The sequence below is a fragment of the Physeter macrocephalus genome, chromosome 20 (genome assembly GCF_002837175.3).
Source record: "Physeter macrocephalus isolate SW-GA chromosome 20, ASM283717v5, whole genome shotgun sequence".
Classification (NCBI taxonomy): Eukaryota; Metazoa; Chordata; class Mammalia; order Artiodactyla; family Physeteridae; genus Physeter; species Physeter macrocephalus.
In genome coordinates, this window is record NC_041233.1 from 58,044,811 (window position 1) to 58,052,588 (window position 7,778).

Sequence of the window (7,778 nt, forward strand, 5' to 3'; positions counted from 1 at the left end):
GGTCATAGAAGCAACCTAAATGCCCATCGACAGACGAATGGATAAAGACGATGTGGTACATATATACAATGGAATATTACTCAGCCATAAAAGGAATGCAATTGGGTCATTTGTAGAGACGTGGATGAATCTAGAGACTGTCATACAGAGTGAAGTACGTCAGAAAGAAAAACAAATATCATATATTAATGCATATATGTGGAACCTAGAAAAATGGTACAGATGAACTGGTTTGCAGGGCAGAAATAAAGACAGATGTAGAGAACAAACGTATGGACACCAAGGGGGGAAAGTGACGGGGGTGGTGTGGTGGTGGTGAGATGAATTGGGAGATTGGGATTCACATATATACACTAATATGTATAAAATAGATAAGTAATAAGAACCTGCTCTATAAAAAAATAAATTTTAAATGATATAAAAATAAAGGAGAGAGGAGTCCAAGATGACCCCTAGATTTAAGCCTAGGTGTGCAACCTGTGCAGCCACACAGGGCCCCGCACTTAGAAGCGCCCTGCATTTGGTTGAGGTTCTGCTGCCGCCATCTTGACATTCTTAATAATTTTTGAACAAGGGGCTTGACATTTTTATTTTGCACTGAGCCCTGCAAATTATTTAGCCAATCCTGCCTAGGAACCTAGAGCCCCTTGGTGATTTTAATGGAAATAAGTCAGCAAAATGAACAGGCAGGTCTGGGGAAAAGATGAGCTGGGTTTCTACACCTGAGTGTGAGCTGTTTGTAACTCAAGTCACAAAGTGGAGAAGTCCAATGGGCAGCTGCAAATGTGAGCAAGAACAGAGAAGACAGGTCAATATAGAAGATAAGTAATGTGGGGTCATCCAAGTAGAAATAACAGGTAAAGCCCTAAGAGGGAATTAGATAGCCAGGAAAGAGTACAGAGTGAGAGAGAAAGAGATGGGACAGGACTTTAAGAAACAACAGCATTGGGACTTCCCTGGTGGTCTAGTGGTTAAGGCTCCATGCTCCCAATGCAGGGGGCATGGGTTTGATCTCTGGTCGGGGACCTAGATCCTGCATACCGCCACTAAAAGATCCTGCATGCCACAACTAAAAGATCCCACATAACCGCAACGAGGAACCTGCATGCTGCAACTAAGACCCAGCACAGCCAAATAAATAAATAAATATTTTTTTAAAAAAGAAAGAAAGAAACAACATCATTAAAGAGGTGGGAAGTATGAGAAGAAGCAGCAGTAAAGGCACAGCAGAAATCTAGAAGCCAAACCAAGTCAGTAAAAATACTGGGGAAAGGAGATGAATCTGATAGGGACATGCAGGACCTTAGGGTAGGGGAAGGTAGAAGCAGAGAAGCCAATTAGTGACAGAACACATGGCAAAGACTGAAATCCAAGGAATTTCAATACATTCATTTTAGTTTTGAACATTTACTGATTATAAAAATAATATAAAAATCACCCATTATTTCACTATTCAGACAAACTCTATTAGCATTTTGGTGCGTTTCCTTCTAATACTGGTTCTCAACATAGTTTTCTTCCATATTTTTTCTCTACAAAAAGTTTACAAATATTCTTTTCACCTACATTTCTTCCTTCCACAAATTTGAGACCATATTACACTTACATTCTATATCCTACATTTTTTTACTTAACACTGTATCTGAACACTTCCTATATTAAAAGCGTAATTCCCTGGGTGCATAGCATTAAAAAATGTTATGAGAGGGCTTCCCTGGTGGCGTAGTGGTTGGGAATCCGCCTGCCAATGCAGGGGACAAGGGTTCGAGCCCTGGTCCGGGAGGATCCCACATGCCGCGGAGCAACTAAGTGTGGCTCAGTAGCGCCACAACTACTGAGCCTGCTCTCTAGAGCCCGCGTGCCACAACTACTGAGGCCCGCGCGCCTAGAGCCCATGCTCCACAAGGGAAGCCACCGCAATGAGAAGCCCGCGCACCGCTACGAGGAGTGGCCCCCACTCGCCACAACCAGAGAAAGCCCACACACAGCAACGAAGACCCAACGCACCCCCCCGCCAAAAAAAATGTTATGAGATCAATTTAAAAATATCATGGAAAAAAACCTTAAATGCTTCTAATTCTTTCCTATAATCTCACCCATCCCATCAAATGATTTCATATTTTAGTGTTTCTTTTTGACTTCAATCTTTACGGACATCATCACTTTTAGATAACTGAGGTAATAGGATAGATAGTTCTTTTTTTTAATTTTTTTTCTTATTTAGCAGATACCAGTTTATTTGACATAGTGCATGATCCAAAGCATCTGATACTCCACAGCCAATAAGATTTCCTGCTTCCCTATTACAAAACATTGGATACCTTGAAAACAGTTAATTCAAGGTTCTTGTTACTTTTCTCCTACATCTGGAATTAAGCAGATTTCTCCGTGTAGCACACGTTTCACATTCACCAAAGGCTTTGGGGATGGGGGAAATGGGGCTTGTAACTGCCCCCCTGAACCACAGGCGTTTAATGTTAAAGGATAAAGCACAGTAGAGTCACCCCGCAGACATTCTTGTGTGTTCAGATTGCTGAACTTGAGCATACCATCACTGACCCAAGTGGGATTCATCATAACATTGTAAAAGACACTGATTTCCTTGACAAAAAGAAATGCAGTATGAATATAAAGACTCATCACCACCACCACCCCCATCCTTTTCTGAAAATAATACATAAGAGAACAGTTATTGTACATGGTTAGTATCACCCAAGGTTCACACATGGAAAAAAATAGGTAAAAAAAATCAGTCATAAATTCTCACTATGAAATCACAACAGAATCTGATATATTCAGAGAATCTGTGAGTGGGAGAGAGCCTCAGAAATCATGTTGTGTAACCCCTCACTGGACAGATGAGGTCACTGAGGCCCAGGAAGGTCAAGTGTGGGACTCTGGGGTCTAACCGCAGGGGGGAGAAGGCAGGCCTCCTGAAGCCTAGCTCAGGGTGCCCTCCACTTCCTTCCTCTTTTAAAGACTCTCAGAGGTAAAACGTGAAATACACCACAAGATAAAGCACACATGCTGATGCAAGTCAGCGATTTGGTCTGGCAATGGCGTTCCTTTGGCCATCGGTCAGGCATGTAACCCACCTCGGGGCGGGAATTCTTCACACGGGATTGTTCAGCGTTCTGATGGAAGCCGTGTGCAGGTTACACATGACTTCCCGGATTCGGAAAGGCTCTTCTTGGCTCTTAGTTGGTGGTGGGCAGGCGGTCGGCTGCACAGCGGAATCTCGGATTCGAAGCGGAGCTGTCGGGTGTGTTCTGGCTTCGAGCAGCACAGCGACACCTATAGGCAGTAGGATTTATGGCGCACGTAGGATCCACCTTTCTTCAACCGGTCTTTCCCAGAAGGGGAAAGAAAGCCTTTTGGGTTAATCGCTTCTTCAACAGAATGGTGAACGGTCCACCAGTCTGAAGTCCACTCTCAGGCGTCCCTACTATATTGCATAAGCCATAACCATTGGGAGGAAAGGCGTCAACAGGCGCGGTTCCTCGGAAAGCCATCCGCTCCGGTGTTGGTCACAGGAAACTCACCCTGCCAAAAGTTGGTATAATGTTGGCTTTTCGGCTGCAGTTTGTTGCCTCAGGGGAAAAGTCTATTTTGCAGGCCTCGTCGACAGCTGTAGTCTCACTCATCTTCCATGGGCAACCGCTTCCCCATTCACGTGCAGTAGGAGACGTAATGATCTGGCCCGTGTAGAACAGTAGAGTCGGGCCCTTCTGGGTGTCTCCAGTTAGTGCCTTTAACAGGTGACCACTAGGGAGCAGCTGCAACTGCCTTTTGGATATCAGACTTCACTTGCTCACTCAACATTTCTTCAAAGACAAAGGAGTCACCGAACATCTCAGCCTCTGTCAGATAGCCAGCTGAGTTCACAAATTCTCAAATTCAGCATTACTGACTTCATAGGCATCCATGTAAAAGACATCAATAGCAACTCTCCTCGCAAGTGCTTCCCAATCCTACTTTATCTGAGGATCGTTGGTGCCCACTGTAAATACTGCGGCAGGGATGGGGATCACCTTGGTGCGTAGGAACGGCGGCTCTCCGGGGACCGAGCCCCGGGCATTCGCCTCCCGGTGCGCGGCCGCCGAGCTGCCATGGGCCCCGGGCCGCTGGGGAGTGCCAGAACCCCAGGAGCCTGCGAGGGAAGCCGCGCCCGCAGCCTCTCCCCAGCCTCTTCGCCCCCCTCCCTCACGCTCCGCCTGGCCCAAGAGCAGCGGCAGGTGGACGAGCTAGATACAGTTTTAAATATTGTTTTTCTTTCACGTTATTTTACAAACATGGTTTCACGTTTCTCCATGTTCTGGTAGCTGCAAGCTGTTTTGTAATCTTAGTATGTAATATAGTATTTAATAATTTAAGCATTCATTAGTGGATTGTTTGCAGCTCTTTTAAGTCCCAATGACGTACTTTAGTACACATAGATATTTTTTTCTTTTGTTCTATTTCACTGGGTTTTAAATTCCTAGGTGAGAGACTGGGTCAAAGCAAACTAGTTGGCTCTTGCTAAGTGTGACCTAAGTGTGCCTCTAGAAGGATTATGGCAGTTTACCTGGCCACTAGCCAGGTGTGAATGTATCTGTTACCCAAAGCTTGGACCAGCGCTGGGTATTTAATTTTTACTCGGTTTAATGGCTGTTAATTGGAACCATACTATGCTTACAGTCTTTAATTTGCATTTCCCTAATTACTAAGGAATTGAGTCTTTTTAAATTTTTTATTTATTTTATTTTATTTTATTTATTTTTTTTTTTTAAGCCACTCCACGACATGTGGGATCTTTCCAGACCAGGACACGAACCCGTGTCCCCTGCATCGGCAGGCGGACTCTCAACCACTGCGCCACCAGGGAAGCCCGGAGTCTTTTTTTAAATACACATGTTTATTGTTTGTTTTTCCTCTTAGGTGCCTACTCAATTCAAAGCAACAGACATATTTTGAGTGCCCACTCTGTGCCAAGAGCTGTGTGCATTCCTCAGAGGGGGAGTGACCTAACAAAAAAGACCCTTTGAGATAGGGTGTGGGAGCCAGGATAGTATAGGAAATATATGGTTAACTGTACTCCCTCGGTAGAAGTACAATCCTGGAAGGCTGTTTGGGCAAAGTCCTGTGGGTGGAAGACAAAGAAGAGAAGGGTTGACCCTGTCTGAAAAAGATTAGGCTTTTGCAGGGTAAGTGACTTCAGAGCTAGGGCGGAACAATAAGATTTGTCCAGGTGAGAAAATGATGTGTGGGGAGAGGGAACAATATGGAGAGAGGTAAAGGAGCTGAAAAGTCTGAAAATATGGTACTGTGTTATGGGGTTGCGACTCTTCCATTATAGCTAAAATGTGGAACGCTGGGGCTGAAGGATGGTGGGACATTGGCTAGAAAGGAAGAGTCAGGGCTAACCTCAGGAATCTGACTTTGTCCTGAAGATTTTTTTGTTCTTAAAGAAGAATGACATGATCTAATGTATGTTTTAGAAAGACCTTTCCGGTAGCTAATGAGAGGTAGACATATTCCCTGCATTTATGGAGCTCAAGGACTAGTAGGGGAAACAAGTATTAATCAAGAAATCATAATTATAAACTCTCATTGAACGAAAGAAATGCCATGCTATGAGAGCAATTTATATATAACAGGGGTAGCAGACCAAGTCCAAATGTCAGGGAAGGTTTCCCCTAGGAAATAATTTCTGGAGGTTTTTCTTCTTCTTCTTCCCTTCTTACACACACCCCTCCCTCAAGCCTCACCATTAAACTTCACAGGGAAAGGCAATGTAAAATATCTTTATTTGAGAGAAACCAGGACTGTGTATACATACTCATATGCATTTGTAAATCTCCCCAAATGATTCACACTGACATTTCTATGTGTCTAGTCCATAATATCCTTTCATTGATATTATCTGACTTGTATACTGACCCCAACCTTGTGAGGCAAGTATGACTATCTACATTTTATTGAAGAATCTGAGTCTCAGAGAGGTTAGGTAATTTGCCTAAAATCTCATGACTAATGGTAGAGCTGACATTTGAATCCAGGTCTTGTAACACCTAGGTGGAATTATTTTTTTTAAGCTGTTTTGTTTTGTTTTTCTTTTTTTCAATTAGTAAAGATCCCAACAGGTGGCCACACCTATGTTTTTAATTTAATTTAATTTTTTTGGCTGTACTGTGCAGCATGCAGGATCTTAGTTCCCCAACCAGGGATCAAACCTGTGCCCCTTGCATTACGAGCACGGAGTCTTAACCACTGGATTGCCAGGGAAGTCCCTAGCTGGTATTATTCTTGCAATGTTCATTCTTTCATTTGTTCATTGATCCATCAAACATGTGCTATCACCTTCTGAGTGTCAGGCTATGTGTGAAGCAATCGAGAGCCAGTAAGTTTTTAAGCAGGAAAGCAGCTTGATCCAATTTACGTTTGAGAACCCTCTTTTGGCTGAGAGGACAGAAAGTGGTGGTTTTCAAAGTATGGTCCAAGACCACATACTGGGTCAGAGGCTCTGGGGTTGGGGCTCAGGAATGCTATGATCAGCCAGGTTTGGGTATTCTTTTTTGATTCTAATGCGATAGAAAGCGCTATATTAGAGAAGGCGGTGGTGCAACAAGTTATCGTGACTAAGGTAGTGGCTGTAGTAACCAGGTGAGAAATGATGAGGAACAGAGGACAGAGGACAGAGGAACGGGAACTAGGGGACAGAGGAACAGAGGCAAAGGGATGCACTTGAGAGTCATTTAGATAGCATGGGCAGGGCTTCTCACTCCACCCTTAGCTCAGACAGTAGCTGAGAAGTGGAGTTGGAATTCCTACCTGGGTCCTCTGGCTACAGAGCCTGTGGGCTTTACTGCACAAAGCCATTTATAGCCACTTTGCGGTTTTAAATATTTTATATTTAATTATCTTAGCATTTGTTTTGCAAATCTCCATCTTATCTCAAACTGCCTTCAAGCCTTGTATTTCTCCCTCACTTTCATAAAGACTAGGAGAGAAATAAGTAAGACCTTAAAGTTTTAAAAGATTTATTTGCTTGGGACTGGGTATACAGGCAAGGAAAAAGTAGATTTGATTAGATAAGCACAGACTAGGGGAGAACCGCAGGACACTGGGAGATGCACTGCATCTCCTCTTCTATAAATCCCAGGAGGTCTCCAGGAAACCTGAAGACAATAATCCCAGAAGCCCAGAGGGTGACCCTGTTCCCTCCCCAGGGTTATTACTGGGTGTCAGGCTGGAGCAGTTCAGGAATTCAGGAAACTGTAAAGAAACCACAACAGCCTCAACAAACATCAACTACCTCCACAATAAAACTCATTATAATTCATCTCCCTCCCACCCACAACTACAGACCTGAGGGAGGCAGGTGGTACTACGGGAGGGGCTCTTTGCTGCTCCTTCTCCAGCCTGACCCAGCCTCATCCCAGGCCTGGTTTTCCCAGCGTCTCGGGGAGGTGGGAAACTGACACCCCTATGTCTGGCACCAGAGACTGAGGACACCTCCATTCTCTGCTCACTGCCAGGTAGGTCAGGATTAAAGCAAACTGAGGCCAAAGTTATAGTCGGCAGTGCCAGGTGAGGCCTGGACTGTCTCGGTAACTAGCAAGGCCACAATGGCTAAGCCAAGCAGGTGGGAGTGGAAGTGTTGGGGGGAGAAAAAGATGGGAAGGTGGGCGTGGCGAAGGCCAACTGTAGTGCGAGTCTTCTGGGGGAGCCTCATCCATTGAATGACCAATCAGAGAGCGGGCTGCAGCCCAGGGGTGGGACAGGGGTGTATCTTGGTC

General features: G+C 44.6%; 1 pseudogene; it reads right to left on the reverse strand.

The window, feature by feature from the left end:
* Window positions 1-18: 18 nt before the first annotated feature.
* LOC114484606 (formylglycine-generating enzyme-like) overlaps window positions 19-7,778 on the reverse strand; it is a 12,749-nt pseudogene continuing 4,989 nt past the window's right edge.